The 17,645-nt window shown below is 41.6% G+C and overlaps 1 protein-coding gene and 1 pseudogene across 1 annotated transcript in view; one reads left to right on the top strand and one right to left on the bottom strand.

Annotated features, from left to right (window-relative positions):
* The window catches only part of LOC126292321 (glutamate receptor ionotropic, kainate 2-like), a 1,291,187-nt gene that overhangs the window by 620,529 nt on the left and 653,013 nt on the right, over positions 1–17,645 (bottom strand). The window lies entirely within an intron of this gene.
* LOC126288866 (5S ribosomal RNA) lies at positions 3,987–4,104 on the top strand (annotated as a pseudogene).

Below are 17,645 nucleotides of genomic sequence, written 5' to 3'. Positions count from 1 at the left end.
CAGATTACCAGACGAGAGACTCACGAGGGACAAAATAGACGACGAAAAAATTATGGTAGGTCAGTAATGAGATGGGCTCAACATTAATCTTTGAAGACGGAACAGTTACCCTAATCCATGGAAGTGATGATGATGATTATTTTCCTCAAATATTTAGGGTAGAATTGCGTGATGGGGCTTTCTAAATAGCATGACGGATTTTCTAACACACTCCTTCTGAAGCTGAGTTTGCTCCGTCTGTAATCTTCTACTGTTTTCAAGGGTTACCTGATGAAACTATCCCAGTAAATAGCCTTATGGTTAAGACAAATCATGGTAAATGCAAAAATTCGTGGATAGTGTCCTGGATCAGCACAAAATTTCCCTTGTCACAGTATATTCATCATTCATGAAATGTATTCGCATTTTCGAGTATGGATAATCATCGCCTGTATAATAGGATGACGCCAATCAAAATTTGTGGAGGATCGGTTCTCGAACCCAGACATCCCGCTTATCGCAAGTAATCGTCTTACCATTAAGTTATCCGAGCATGATTCATGGCCAGAACCACATTTTCTGTCAAGCGTGTGTCTACAACCTTCATTCGCACATTCATTATGTATATTCCCGTACACAGGAGACATTTTAATTGGAAGTCGCTTACCGGTTTCCGCGAATAAATATGGTACTGCAGTGCCTACATTGCTCAGAAGTAGAATGAAAAAATTCTTCAAATATACATGCAACACTGGGTAACAAACTTTCTGTGAAACGTCTCCCCTGTACGGAAACATACAGGGTGGTCCACTGATCGTGACCGGGCCAAAAATCTCACGAAATAAGCGACAAACGAAAAAACTACAAAGAACGAAACTTGTCTAGCTTGAAGGGGGAAGCCAGATGGCGCTACGGTAGGCCCGCTAGATGGCGCTGCCGTAGGTCAAACTGATATAAACTGCGTTTTTTTAAATAAGAAACCCCCATTTTTTATTACATATTCGTGTAGTACGTAAGGAAATATGAATGTTTAGTTGGACCACTTTTTTCGCTTTGTGATAAATGGAGCTGTAATAGTCACAAACATATGGCTCACAATTTTAGACGGACAGTAGGTAACAGGTAGGTTTTTTCAATTAAAATACAACGCGTAGGTACGTTTGAACATTTTATTTCGGTTGTTCCAATGTGATTCACATACCTTCGTGAACTTATCATAATGAGAACGCGTGCTGTTACAGCGGAATTACCTGTAAATACCACATTAATGCAATAAATGCTCAAAACTATGTCCGTCAACCTGAATGCATTTGACAATACGTGTAACGACATTCCCCTCAACAGTGAGTAGTTCGCCTTCCGTAATGTTCGCACATGAATTGACAATGTTGTCAGGCGTTGCGGTGGATCAAGATAGCAAATATCCTTCAACCTTTCCCCATAGCAAGAAATCCGGGGACGTCAGATCCGGTGAAAGTGCGGGCCGTGGTATGGTGCTTCGACGACCAATTCACTTGTCATGAAATATGCTGTTCAATAGCGCTTCAACCGCACGCGAGTATGTGCCGGACATCCATCATACTGGAAGTACATCGCCATTCCACCATGCAGTGAAACATCTTGTAGTAACGTCGGTAGAACATTACGTAGGAATTCAGCATACACTGCACCATTTAGATTGCCATCGATAAAATGGGGGCCAATTATGGTTCAAATGGCTCTGAGCACTATGGGACTTAACTGCTGAGGTCATCAGTCCCCTAGAACTTGGAACTACTTAAAGCTAACTAACCTAAGGACATCACACACATCCATGCCCGAGGCAGGTTTCGAACCTGCGACCGTAGCGGTCGCGTGGTTACAGACTGTAGCGCCTCGAACCACTCTGCCACTCCGGCCGACGGGGGCTAATTACCCTTCCTCCCATAACTCCGCACCATACATTAGCCCGCCAAGGTCACTGATGTTCCACTTGTCACAGCCATCGAGGATTTTACGTTGCATAGTAATGCATATTATGCTGGTTTACGTTACCGCTGTTGGTGAATGACGCTTCGTCGCTAAATAGAACGCGTCTCGTAATTTCTCTTGTGCCCAGTGGCCGAACTGGTGCATAGAAATATGGTACCGGTGCAATCAATGTTGATGTAGCATTCTCAACACAGACGTTTTTGAGATTTGAGATTAGCCAGGACAGCAGCTAAAACACCTACTTGGGCATCATCATTTGTTGCAGGTCGTGATTGACGTTTCACATGTGGCTGAACACTTCCTGTTTCTTTAAATAACGCAACTATCCGGTGAACGGTCCGGACGCTTGGATGATGTCGTCCAGGCTAACGAGCAGCCTACGTAGCACACGCACGTTGGGCATTTTGACCATAATAGCCATACATCAACACGGTATCGACCTTTTCCGCAATTGGTAAACGGTCCATTTTAACACGTGTAATGTATCACGAAGTGAATACCATCCGCACTGGCGGATTGTTACGTGTTACCACGTGCTTATACGTTTCAGACTGTTACAGCGTCATCTATGACAAAGCGGAAAAAGTGGTCCAACTAAAACATTCCCATTTCTTTACGTACTACACGAATATGTAATACAAATGGGGGTTCCTAATTAAAAAAAAAACGCAGTTGACATCCGTTTGACCTATGGCAGCGCCATCTAGCGGGCCAACCAGAGCGCCATCTGGTTTCCCCCTTCAAGTTAGACGAGTTTTATTCTTCTTGCTTATTACGTGAGATATTTAGCCCGGTCACTATCAATGGACCGCCCTGTACATAACGGATGTATGCGTGCCGGTTGTAGAGTTGTGGCTGATTAGGTACGGAATTTTGGGTCTGGCACCAATGGGTGCTCGGGTAGCCTACTGCTATGGCGACCGCTCGCGATAAGCAGGAAATCCGGGTTCGAGTCCCGACACGGCAGAAATTGTCGTTGTCTATTCATGCATGTCCAAAGAAACTTTACATCGTACTTCTGAACAACATAGACACTGCATTATTGCGTTCGTGATTCTGCTGTGTCTTAAGATAAAGTGCTAATAACCCTTGAGCTGCGACTATACCTGTGCTAACTAAATGCGCCCCTAACAAGCTAGTGGTCAGGTTGCCGGCAGCTCCGAGTTCGCCGACAAGAGCATCTGTGCCATAAACAGCCAGGGCGGTGAAAATTATTACCTCGCAAGTTGGACACATAGTATTTGCGAGCCGGTCTCGCGATAGCGCATCGTAGTGATTGTTTAAGCCCGGAGATCATAAAGTGTGCACTGGCCGGGTTGAGTTTGCCATCGAAGTTGCGACGTTAGCCCCCCCCCCCCCCCCCCCCCCCCGGCAACTTTCTGCGTATCTCTCTCACATTATCGCAGCTGAGCGCGCGGCGCCGTTCCCCCGGGCACTGTTGCTCACGCCTCTTTAAGTATTCAGCACGCATTTCGGGGATGTGGCCGCCTCCCCCGCGGCCGGTGCGTGCACGATAAAGCAACCAACACTCCCGCTTCATCCGGCGCGAAAATTTGAGTTTCCTGTCGACTGGTGCGCTTAAACTGGCATTACAGGATTTTATTTGGTTACTAGCTAACCGCCCCAGATTCATACGTGTAGCACTAAATGTCTGTGACCGGACTACTTGTTTGTAATATGTAGTGAGTAACGAGAAAATGAATGATGCTCCTGATCAGAGTTACGGTTTGCCTCGCTTTCATTAGGAGTTTTCAAAGAGCCCGTTACAACTTCATGTTTTCAAGAAGCCTAGTCTTCAGCCTTTCTAATGTATTGAGAGAGGATAGAATGTTTTCTAGCAATTTTATTCGCAAACTAAACTAAATTAATATGTAATGTTTAGGCACCCAAATCACAACACAAACTCAATAAATTCCTTTCTTTTCATTATTGTCATTTCAGTTGCGCACATCAGTGAGGGGCTGCCAACGGACAAAAATTGCTCTTCAGTCAAAAATAACAGAATCTGTATTTAAATACGGTTAAAACATATGAATGCCAAAGGCCTTGCCGCAGTCGTAACACCGGTTCCCGTCAGATCACCGAAGCTAAGCGCTGTCGGGCTGGGCTAGCACTTGGATGGGTGACCATCCGGTATCCCGAGCGCTGTTGGTAAGAGGGGTGCACTCAGCCTTTGTGAGGCAAACTGAGGAGCTATTTGATTGAGTAGTAGTAGCGGCTCCAGTCTCGGAAACTGACATATGCCCGGGAGAGCGGTGTGCTGACCACATGCCCCTCCACATCCACATCCAGTGACGCCAATGGGCTGAGGATGAGACGGCGACCGGTCGGTACCGTTGGGCCTTCATGGCCTGTTCGGGAGAAGTATAGTTTTTTTTTTAACGTATGAATGGTGAGTTTTTTCTTTATTGCCATTTTAATACCTTACAAATGGCAGGCTGGCAGCGGCCTATCTATGCCACAGAAAAACAGACAGTAAACATGGAGACAGATAAACAGACATACATAAATGGTAAAAAGTGGAGACATACAAAAGAAATGACTTGAAGGCGGTCGCGGAAGGCACTGGTTAACAAGTAAGGTCAGCAGTGCACACAAACGTAGACAAACAGTTTAACACGTGAACAAAGGAGCACACTGAAGGAGAACACTGACATACTTAGAGGAAGAGAACACTGTAGCACATTGGTGATGATCTACGGCGCATTGAACACACTGATTAGATGGGTGGGGGGGGGGGCTGCCACTGGGTGCAGGTGACGGGCAGGGGGGGCAAGGAGGGGGAAGAAGCCAATGGGAGAAAGTAAAGGTGAGAGGATGGAAGAGGGCATGGTCGGGTGCAGAAGCCCAGGGAGGGGGGAGGAAGTGGGAGAACTGGGAGGGAGGAGAGGGAGGTAGAAAGAAAGGCAAGGAAGGAGAGAGGAAGCCGTGGAGGAAAAGTGGGGAGGTAGGAAAAGAAGGAGAAGATGAGAGCTAATAGGATGCAACGAGGACATCATCAGGAAGGAGGAGTTGGTGGAAGCCACCTTGGGCAAGGGTGTGGAGAGGGTGGAAATGAAGATCAGGTGGGACACAAGAGTATAGGCGCAGCAGCAGGATGGGGTGGGAGAGGATGGGAGAGACAAGTGGGTGGGGAGGATCGAGCTTACGGGAGGTGTAGAGGATCTGTATCCATTCGAGGAAAAGGAAGAGGTGCAGGAAAGGGATCAAGTCGTAAAGGATCCGCGTGGGGGAGGGAAGACGGATGGGAGAGGCGAGGCGGAGTGCATGGCGTTCACGGATGTGAAGTGACCTATATTAGGTGGGAGGGGCAGGTATCGCGGTGGGGTGGGCATAACAAAGGATGGGGCGGATGAAGGACTTTGAATGGTGGCTATAGCAGATCATTCAGTAAAAAATATATAGGAAAACGATAGTGACGATTTTTACATAAATCAAGTGACAATAAACGAGGATTTGTAAACTACACACAAGTAAAAATACTGATGGTTTGTAAAACTCATTTGACGATTTTATGTTACAGTCAAAATAAAGTCACTCTTAAACGTGAATGATGCCATGGTGACAGAAAATCCTTTCGTGTGCTACGCCTCAATGTTCGTGTCACTGAGGTAAAAATCCGAACTACAAAGCTGGGTAGACGATATTAGACAAACGTTAGATTACGATAACTCTTTTCCGAATTCTGACTCTCATTTAATAAAGCCTGTATGTTTTTCCAAGCCACGCTCAGTTTACCAGTGAAAACATCATAAAAATCGTGTAGCAATTTTTGGATTTTTGCGTGTACAAACAGTCAGCTAAACATACCCAACGGTTTAATAGTTGTATTATAAGTACTGATGCAGATACTAAAACATATCATGCTAATTGGTGTTTACGTTCTAACCAGAAAATGAACCGCCAGATTGTATTGTATCAGACAGAGCAAGCTTCCCATTTTCTGTACACTCTAGCTAATTAGTTAAACACTTGTAAAAGTTGTAGTAACAAAAATAATCGCTGTCGGTCACATCTCCTGTTATCACCAGCGACATACAGTAGTTACGAGCACATCATCCAGTGTACTCTGTGTTCTAGATAAATACCACATCATATGCAATAGGGTTTAGAGCTTTTGTCTGGGACTTATTACAACGCAGAGTATTGTACGCTGGGTCACTTTTCAGACTTCTGTTTCTAGTCAGCCCTGTAATAGAAGGTTAACGCATTTTCTTATTCCATTTTTAAACGATAGTAATAACTTTTTCTGAAATTACAAAACTTATTCCGTAAAATTAAAGACTTTTCCAAATTTGAAAACATGACCGTGTACCTAAGAATAAATATTCTGTTGATGTTTAAAAGCGTTGCAACCGAGTGAATCTTGCCAGTACTGTATTTAATAGTCTCTCTGTTGCCATACGCCAGCAGTCAGTAGATGGATAGAGAGATGTCGTGTGACTAGGGCCTCCCGTCGGGTAGACCGTTCGCCGGTTCCGTCTTTCGATTTGACGCCACTTCGGTGACTTGCGCGTCGATGGGGATGAAATGATAATGTTTAGGACAATAGAACACACAGTCCCTGAGCGGAGAAAATCTCCGACCCAGCCGGAAATCGAACCCAGGCCCTTAGGACTGACATTGTGTCTCGCTGACCGCTCAGCTACGGGGGTCGGACAATCAGTAGGTGAAATCAAATTAGCAGAAGTGTTATCAAAATCCAGTTAAGACTTAAATACATTTTGAAATAAAAGCTGTTGGAAAGTTCCACATATTTACATTTCCAAGACAGGTAAAATTGTTACGAAATAAAAGCTCAGTTTATTTGCAGCTACCACATCTTCCCTGGTATTAGATACTGTGTTTCAAGGTAGAAGATGATGCATGACCAGCTAACTAAGGCGTAACTGTACACATGTTATATAAATAATTATAAAATTTATAACCCTTTTCTCGCCGTAACATTCTGTACCTCAAGAGTTAATAATATAGTTCAAATAGCTTTAAACTATTCTACTATACAAAGACAAGTCGTTGTTTAAGGTGTTGTTGTTGTGGTTTTCAGTCCAGAGACTGGTTTGATGCAGCTCTCCATGCTACTCTATCCTGCGCTAGCTGCTTCATCTCCAAGTAACTATTGCAACCAACATTCTTCTGAATCTGCTTAGTGTATTCATCTCTTGGTCGCCCTCTACGATTTTTAACCCCACTCTGCCCTCCAATACTAAATTGGTGATCCCTTGATGCCTCAGGACATGTCCTACAAACCGATTCCTTGTTATATTCAAGTTCTTCCACAACAAATTCCTCTTCTCCCCAATTCTATTCATTACCTCCTCGTTAGTTACGTGACTACCCATCTAACCTTCAGCATTCTCCTGTGGCACCACATTTCGAAAGCTTCTATTCTCTTCTTGTCTAAACCAGTTATCGTTCATGTTTCACTTTCATACGTGGCTAAATTCCATACAAGTACTTTCACAAAAGACTTCCTGACACTTAAATGTATACTCGATGTTACAAATTTCTCATCTACAAAAACGCATTCCTTGTCATTGGCAGTCTATATTTTATATCTTCTCTACTTCGACCACCATCAGTTATTTTGCTCCCCCAATAGCAAAACTCGTCTACTACTTTAAGCGTCTCATTTCCTAATCTAATTCCCACAGCATCGCCCGATTTAATTCGAATAAATTCCATTATCCTCGTTTTGATTTTGTTGATGTCCATCTTATATCCTGCTTTCAAGACACTGTCTATTCCGTTCAGCTGCTGGTCCAGGTCTTTTGTTGTCTCTGACAGAATTACAATGTCATCGGCAAACCTTAAAGTTTTTATTTCTTCTCTATGGATTTTAATTCTTACCCCAATTTTTTTTCTATTACTGCTTGCTCAGTATACAGATTGAATAACATCGGCGATAGGCTACAACGCTGTCTCACTCTCTTCCCAACAACAGCTTCCTTTTCATGCCCCTCGACTCTTATATTTGTCATCTGGCTATTCTACAAATTGTAAATAGCCTTTCGCTCCCTGTATTTGATCCCTGCCACCTTCAGAATTTGAAAGAGAGTACTTCTGACAATATTGTAATAAGCCTTCTCTATCTCTACAAATGCTAGAAACGTAGGTTAAGGTAATTACCAAAAATCTCGAAAAGATCTTGATCGATTGACTTCAGCATCTGAATCGCCCGAAACTTTGTAATCATACCAATTCGCAGATCAAAACTATGCGAAATACTGTCACTGAAGTTGCTACGCACAAAGACACATGGGCCGGAGATGTCTCTCATTACCCATATACAAATAATTACAACCTACTTACGAATTCACTGTGCGGCTGGTCCCGGCGGAGGTTCGAGTCCCTTGGGATAATTTTCGTTAAATAGTGTGTAAGCTTAGGGACTGATGACCTTAGCAGTTAAGTCCCATAAAATCTCACACAATTTTTTTAAACAGATTAGGATAAGGAGGAGATGAATGGAGTGAACGAGAATGAGTAGAAGGACAGAAAATGTGGAGAGGAGATAAGGCACAGAGACAGGAGGAGTGGGGTAAGAGGAGGAGGAGATAGCAAAGAGAGGGGGGAGGAACAAATGGACAGGGTGAGGGGAAGTGGAGACTATGTAAGTAGGCTGTTTTGGTTTTTTTATTGGTAACGCCGCCGCCACGTAGCGCTCTGTATGATAATCACTGGCTGTGCCATGTGCAGTCTGTGGCTGGTTTGCATTGTTGTCTGCCATTGTAGTGTTGGGCAGCGGCAGCTGGATGCTAACAGTGCATAGCGTTGCGCAGTTGGAGGTGAGCCGCCAGCAGTGGTGGATGTGGGGAGAGAGATGGCGGAGTTTTGAAATTTGTAAGACTGGATGTCAAGAACTGCTATATATATTATGACTATTAAGGTAAATACATTGTTGGTTCTCTATTAAAATGTTTCATTTGCTAACTATCCCTATCAGTAGTTAGAGACTTCCGTAGTTTGAATCTTTTAGTTAGCTGGCAGTAGTGGCGCTCGCTGTATTGCAGTAGTTCGAGTAACGAAGATTTTTGGTGAGGTAAGTGATTTGTGAAAGGTATAGGTTAATGTTAGTCAGGGCCATTCTTTTGTAGGGATTATTGAAAGTCAGATTGCGTTGCGCTAAAAATATCGTGTGTCAGTTTAAGCACAGTCGTGTATAATTTTTCTAAAGGAGACGTTTCATATGTCGACCCTTAGTCGAGGATACCTCACTGGAATCTTCTGACATTTTTTCTTGTAGTTTGTGTAGTTACTGTAGCCTTTGTTTATTGCTAGCGCGTAATTGTAGAGAGAATTTCCTCTGTAGTTGTAGTTTTTCATTGCTGCACAGTAAAACAGTTGTGGCATGCATGTAAATTTGCATGAAGTATTTTGCATCTGCGTTTGCAATTAACTAGATATTATTTTCAGTGCTACTTTAATGTGTTCTCTTATTTTTTCTCTTCAAATTGTGTTTTTCTGTGTTATCGTGTGAAATATTTTGACAATAATGGTGTGTGAAAAACGTAATACTAGGCTCCAACTGAGAAATGACAGTGAAGACGAAAGCAGTATGTTAGCGCCACCATGTAATGAATTACCTAATGTTCAAAGTAGTAATTTGGTAATTATGCATAGGGAAATGGAGCGCGCTGCAAATAATGGTGTAGGCAGTGAAACAATTAGTGAACAAGGAAGCATTATCGATCGATCGATCGGCAACAGCTCGCCTGAGGATTCCGAAATGACAGGACACAATCTTGAAAATACTGCAGATTCAGGTTTTGCGTCCTCACCGTTTTCTCAATTAAGTAAGGCACTTTTTCTGTTTTTCAAACTGCGAATATTGCCGGTTCAAATGCATTGCCAAATAGCACTGAGGAACAAGTTTCAGAAACCAGTTATTGTTATTACAATTAATGCAACAAATGGGACAAAAGCTTCAAAAGTTAGACACAATGGAACAAAATCTTCAAAAGTTAGACACAATGGATCAAAATCAGAGAAAAACACAGCAAAAGCTTCAAAAGTTAGACACCACACTTGAACGAACACTTGAAGATTTAACTAATGAGTTACATAACATTGAATCGAAATGTCAAAAAGTCTGTAATGACGTAAAAACACAAATGTGTGAGCATTTTCAACCTATTTTTTCGCGGCATGAAAATACATTACAGAATCACGAAGCAACCATAAAAGAACTGCAAACTATTGTTCATGAAAATCATGAGACCTTGCAACCTAAAATTGACTCAGTTGCAGCTACCGATTCGGTTATGCAACTTGCAAAAACTCAGGAAAATTTAAAGGAGACAGTAGATACGATTTCAACACAAATGGACACTCTGAAACTTGGTTCAGAAAACCACACAGAGGAAATAATTTCACTATCGGATAAAGTAGCCGGACTTTCAGATCAGTTCACTAACTTATCTACAAAGGTAGCTGATGATCTGAATGACACAAAACCTGTAGCCTTCACTGACACTGAAGAGTATGAACAAATTAGAAAATTCAAACAGAATCAAAATCAAATCAACACACAGTACAAAAGAGAAATGCGGGAAGTACAAGATCAGTTGGCTCAAGTAATACAAGAATTACATATTTCAGAGGACACTCGCGCTCCAATACGGGAAAAGGGACATAGAAATACAGAACAACCACAAAACAATAACACAGTACACTTCGGAAATTATGAAGGAAATTGGCAAGGCGCATTGAATTTTGAGATGGAACCGCCGAAACGATGTAACAATGACCGACATGCGACTCGCCGACATGATGATTTTGACTATAAGCTGTTCATTACTACACGTAAATTCAAAACATTTAAGAATTCTGGCAACGACATTCATCCACGAGCATGGCTTCATCAATTCTGTCATTGTTGTCCTCCCAACTGGTCACTGCAGCACAGATTAGAATTTATGTGTGGCTACTTGGAGGATGAACGAGCTGTAAGAATGCGATCGGTCATTCACGATTGTCACAGTGAAGGAGAATTTTATCATGCCTTCCTCTCAGCATATTGGTCTCAAGCTACACAAGACCAAGTAAAACATAGCATCATTATGATGAAACATTTCGAACAATCTGAATTTTCCAGTCTTGTGAAATATTTTGAAGACATGTTACGTAAGAATCAGTATCTTTCAAACCCATACAGCCCCTCAGAACTCATCCGCATTTGCTTAATCAAATTACCTGAACATTTACGACATATTATTTTGGCAGGACGTTGCAAAGACGACATTGAAGCTTTTCAGGGACTGTTACAAGAACTGGAAATTGACACTGACAATCGCGGAACGCGAAAACAGGAGCACAACAATTACAGGTCACATGCGTCACAATTCCGCGATGAAAGAAACAATAACTGGATACGACAAGGCTATTCTCACAACACAAATCGTAACCAAACCAGACACCACCCACATGACAACCACTGGCAGAGTAATAGTTACAGAGAAAGATCGCATTTCCGTAGTAATGAATTTGACAACCATACAAACAGACAATATGGGAACAATTATTATCACAGGAGACAGAATAACTTCAGACGCAACAGCCCACCGTGCAGTGATAATTCAGGGAGAAATTCTCCACCACGTGACCGACAAGAAAGAAACTATGGAATCTACCGACATGACGACACACGATATAATCATAACGACAGACCTGAATTTCATCAGAACTGGCGGGTTTCAAACAGGGCAAGGCCTTCTCGTCAAGGTGAATTTGTAGAAGTTACGTCTCCTAATCCCAATAACGGCGCGCGCCAACAAAGAGATGAGCAGACAATGACTCGCACCGCAGGCAGCCACGTGCGCCTGCTGGCTCAGAGAAAAATAACATAGGCGCTAACCTTAAGAAAAACTCCAGTATTGTTTACCGCTTTACCGACGTTTACCACATGATAACTGCGTTGAAGTTGAAACTCTGCGTACTAGGAAGAGTAAAGTTTTACACCACATTTCACATGTAAAACCGATTATTGAAAGATAATCTGCAATGTTTGAAGATAATTATCCAGTCAAGTACCAAGAGAACTTATTTAAACAGAAATTACGAATGCATAGTTATAGTGAACAAACGACACAGTGTTGTTATTTGTACATTCTTGTTTATTAGTTGCACGATCACGTAACGACTATAAGGCTCACATACTTAGAACGTATACCGGCACTACTAATGAGATTTTCATGCAACATTTTGGTTTACTTGAAAAGACATTCTTTATTTGAAGTACTTTCTGTGGGATTAAAGATGACTTAATATTTGGTTTCTTTGACAGCTACACAATTATATCATGACGCTACTAATGTGTGACACAATACATTGTCGATTTTGTGCTGTATCTGCTTTATATCTGCACCATTTTTCTGAATTCTTCAGGAAAGGAAAACATGTTTTAGTAGTAACTTTGTGGTGTAGCTACAATAAGACAGCCTTTTTTTGTAGCACAACAATACGTTACAGTGTAGTACTTTCTTGATCACGGTACTGTACGTAATAACTACGATATCTATGCACACAGCATTTCACTTTTGTTTATCGTGAGGTAAGTACATTGACTTCTGCAGAACTTAGCTTTCGGAGGACGATAACTACGACACTTCCACAGAGATTATCTTACAACAAGACGCACAGTTTAACGCTACAGTACACGTATTTGAGTGATTAATTTTGTACTTAAAACATTTATTTTTAAAGATATTTGAAGTACAATGATACAAAGGTTTTCCGTGATACATTTCATTCCATTGCTGTAATCTGTAACATCTGAGGATATAATTACATTAATCCTCAGGGGGGTACACGCTTACTTTGTGTATCATGTGTTTGGCAAGCACAAGGAGCCCTCGGTAATATGGTATTTGCTTATACAATTTTACACATCGGTACCATATTTCTCTAACACCGAATTACACAACTATCTGATTATTTGACACAGAAACAAACATCTTTTTACTACGTCAGTGACACATGTTTACTACACAATTATGCAGGTGGATAACTTCCCACTTATGAAATTGTATTTTTTTTTTTGTACTTTGTGAACTGTTCATACTTTTTCGGAACCATTGTGATACTATGAGAGCTTTGAATGACGTATTTAGTATGAGATCATGATTTTTAAAGTACGTTAGAGGTAGATGACACTATTAACATGAGCAGAGAATTTTTTTTTAGGTTTTGAAATTATTGCAGAATGCTACGACGTTTTTGAGATTTGACTGAGGTCTTATGATATTATTACGACGACGATGTGAATTATGCTGCTGAGGTATGTTTAAGCTGGTGCTATATGAGTTATTTGGTTATGCTACGTATCTGTTATGATGAAATATTGAAGAAGTGTCGACGAATAAGGCAAGGAATAATGAGTAGTGGTTAGGGACTCTGGTTTGTGAAAAAGGGTGTTGGAAACCGAGAATCGTTAAGAGTTATGAAATGTGTGGATATGCCTGAATGTATCACTATGCTGGCGAAAATTTTATGGACAGTTATATTTATAGGATTTTGTTTCTACAGATTTGAAACGCAAATTCTCGACCTGTGAAATATTTTTATATGAGACTGCCACTGTATCGAAAACTGGTGTTGTAAATATTTCGGTAAGACAGGTAAGTGACCACCTGCATGTAAAGCGTCGTGGGCACCCAGCTGCGCGACAGCCACCTGACAAAAGAAAGCCCTTAGGAAAAAATAAAGGGGGGGGGGGGGGGGCATTAACCGTGCTATTGACATTCCTTTTTAGAAAGAATCGGAAATACGACACGCCTTTTTTGATTGCCTTATATTAGTTGTAATATTGCTGCCTGCTTTGACAACTTTCATATTTTAAATTGCTGTTAGTATTAATTGTTTTGTGCTGCTGCATTGCCTCGTCCCTTAGCTTAGCATCTGAGCTCAGTAGGTTTAAGTTAGCTTAAGAGGGGGCAGACTATTTAAGAACCTAACTATGAGGAATTTGAAGAAATGCATTGAGAAGTTATAAGAAAATGATTTGGCCAAAAAAGTAGTGTACAGTGGAGAGAAACTATTTTTGAAAGAGGATGTGAACAAAATACAGAAAGCATGCTTGGATAGGATATTTTTAGGGAAACAAATGTTGAGATACGACGAAAGATCTACAGAATGAAGTTTTGCGTTGGACTGCAGTACCAAATGTCACCCTGAAAACAAACCCTTTCCCGTATTTTGTGTTATTACGCTATGTGAATTTGTATTTTTTCTTGTCTTTGTGTGTTTAGCTGATACGAGTTACGTTGTAGAATTTTTCTGATAATAAGTTATTTACTTTGTAAACATGTTTAGACATTATTTATCTGTTCTGTTTTGTTGCTCATATGTGAAGTTGATGTTTCAAAAGTTATTCTGATCTTTATTTATGTACTTATGTCATAATTTTTGTAACACTGATGTGCATGTTTATTTCTATTCTTTTCTAAAGCCTGTTTTACTACAAATGTTATCTGTATTATTATGTTTTTAATGATGTATTTTGTACCTTTGTTATTGTATTCTTATGTTATAAAATCCTAATTGAAACCAGTTCATCAGATTAAGTAACTTGTAAGTTACATTTCACTGCACACATTTCTGTTGGCCATAGTATATGGACAATATGTGAGAAGCAGGGACTGATAGTGTTTGCACGTGTGTTAATAATGCAGCAAGGGACTGGTTAACAGCATTGCTGGTTCAAAGGACAATTCCAAAAACTATGTGCGTGCACAAGTGGTGGTTGATGGACTTGCTATATTCTCTGCCAGACTCTTCAATGGTGATTGTGCACCTGCACAGTTGCAACAGATGGCTGCTGTCCGTCTCTACAAGGACTACAGTGGGTCTGCACCTTTGATGACCCACCAATACCATTACTTCTACAAGGACTGCAGTGGGTCAGCACCTTTGATGACCCACCAATACCATTATTTCTACAAGGGCTGCAGTGGGTCTGCACCTCTGGTGGCCCACAAATAGTAATCTCTACCAGGACTACAATGGGTCTGCTCTGTGATGACCTACCTACCAATAGTCTTCAACGTTGACTGACTCTGCTGTGGCCCATTACCTGTCTGCATGTCAAGAGTCAGTACTGTCTTTCCGTTGGAAGGACAACACTACTTCTTCAAGACTGCATAGAAATCCACTACTTCCAAATGCAATTTATTTTATTGCTTAGACTTTGAGAAAAACACTGCAATTTTACTGTGATGAACGATCAGGACTGTCTTCATGGACTGGGAGAAAATTTTAGCTTTTGACCAACATTGTATCAATAAGTGTGTGCATTTGATTTCTTTGTTATTGTAATCATAATATTAAAAAAAATTCAAATCTGTATTGGCCACTGCCCAAACCAATTTGTAAATTTTTTTGTGGGGAGCATGGGGGCTATGTAAGTAGGCTGTTTAGGTTTTTTTATTGGTAACGCCGCCGCCACGTAGCGCTCTGTATCAATATCACTGGCTGTGCCATGTGCAGTCTGTGGCTGGTTTGCGTTATTGTCTGCCATTGTAGCGTTGGGCAACGGCAGCTGGATGCTAACAATGCGTAGCGTTGCGCAGTTGGAAGTGAGCCGCCAGCAGTGGTGGATGTGGGGAGAGAGATGGTTGAGTTTTGAAATTTGTAAGACTGGATGCCATGAACTGCTATATATATTATGACTATTAAGGTAAATACATTGTTTGTTCTCTATTGAAGTCTTTCATTTGCTAACTATCCCTATCAGTAGTTACTGACTTCCGTAGTTTGAATCTTTTAGTTAGCTGGCAGTAGTGGCGCTCGCTGTATTGCAGTAGTTCGAGTAGCGAAGATTTTTGGTGAGGTAAGTGATTTGTGAAAGGTATAGGTTAATGTTAGTCAGGGCCATTCTTTTGTAGGGATTATTGAAAGTCAGATTGCGTTGCGCTAAAAATATCGTGTGTCAGTTTAAGCACAATCGTGTATAATTTTTCTAAAGGGGACTATTCAACTAGTACGTGTATCCATATTTGGCAATTGAGAAACATTGCCAAGTTCGCTTGTATATTATACAGCTTTTCAATTTGTAGAGAGAGAACAGATACTGCACTAAACAGAGGCTCGTGTCTGAGAACAAGGAAAACTGTTGAAATTGTCGGGAACTGTTTATGGCGGTGTATAGATCGCATTTATTTATGTGATTCTAAAATCAGTCACTAGAATGAAGTACCGACATAAATACATAATATACTTCTTCGTATAATGAATAGCTCTGAGCACTATGCGACTTGACATCTGAAGTTATCAGTCCCCTAGAACGTAGAACTTATTAAACCTAACTAACCTATGGACATCACACACATCCATGCCCGAGGGACGATTCGGACCTGCGACCGTAGCAGTCGCGCAGTTCTGGACTGAAGCGCCTATAACCGCTCGGCTACCGTGGCCGGCCTAGGTATAATGACTTCTAGATACAAGACCCTCCCCTACCAGAATTCAATTCAAAATATTTTTCTTCACTCGTTTCTGACCTTAGTTTTCGGGGTTTTTGCCTTGGCTGTATGGCAGACGTCCTAAAAGAAAGTCGTCTCCTCTTATTGTCAGCTTGTGGCGTCCGCCACCTGAATATATCTGTATTTACAGTCATAGTCAGCAACTCATCAAGAAATACAAGGCAGAAGCTATTTTCTAACCTGCGCGTTATTAGGGCTTCTTCCCGTTCAGCTCACGTATGGAGCGCTTGAAGACTGGTTGATTAAACACCTCTGTGGAAGCTGTAATTAGTCTAATCAAGTTCTCACGATCCCTATGGAGACATATGTAGGCGGTTATAATATATTCTCATATCCCTCACTGAAAACTGTGTGTTGAAACTTTATAAGTAAGCCTTCTCGGGATACTTTTCGTTTATCTTCAAGCGTAAGCCGATTTGCTTGTTTTGTGACAGTCTGCTATGGATCAAAGAAACCTGTGAACTTATATCTACCCTCTCTGCGTCCGATCAGTATCTCGTGTTCGCCGTATTTGGTATGGGCCCCACATTTGAGCAGTTTTCGAGGACGGGTCCCATTAGTGTATTCTGGCCAGCCCCTTTTGTAGGCTAATGTCATTTCCCTAATATTCTACCAACCAATCGAAGTGTGGCATTTGATATACTAGCTAACAGGCCTGTGTGATCCTTCCATTTCATACACATGGAATCTGTTACACTCAGGTGTTTGTGCCACTTGATTGTTTCCAAATCTGTCTCCTTGGTATTAGAGTCATAGCATACCACGGTTTTAGTTCAGTGCAGTGGAAGTCCAGTCTGGTGATCTAGTGGTAAAGCTCTTGCCTAGAAGGCAAGGCAAGGGTAGCATCCTCATCGAACCACCGTCATTTCTCAGTCTGTCTCTAACCTAGCTTTCACCTCTCAACGATATGAAGATAAGCCAGGAAAGACATGTTGTTCGGATACCATGTTAAACTGTACGGCCCGCCAGGTGCGTGGCCTATCATACTGGTGTGGACGGGACTGCAGTTCGCTTAGTTGTCGGAAATGCTGTTTCGCCGAATGGCACAAACGAGTGACCGCTGTCCACGGCCATGGAGATGTCATGTACTCTCCCTCATGTCACTTATACATAGGCTTCACATGGGTAAAAAGAAGTATCTACATCGTTACTCTGTAATTCACACTTAAGTGCCTGGCAGACGATTCATCGAACCACTTTCATACTGCTTCTCTA

The sequence above is a fragment of the Schistocerca gregaria genome, chromosome 1, assembly GCF_023897955.1.
Source record: "Schistocerca gregaria isolate iqSchGreg1 chromosome 1, iqSchGreg1.2, whole genome shotgun sequence".
In the NCBI taxonomy this organism is placed as follows: Eukaryota; Metazoa; Arthropoda; class Insecta; order Orthoptera; family Acrididae; genus Schistocerca; species Schistocerca gregaria.
This window is presented reverse-complemented; position numbering and strand designations above follow the sequence as displayed.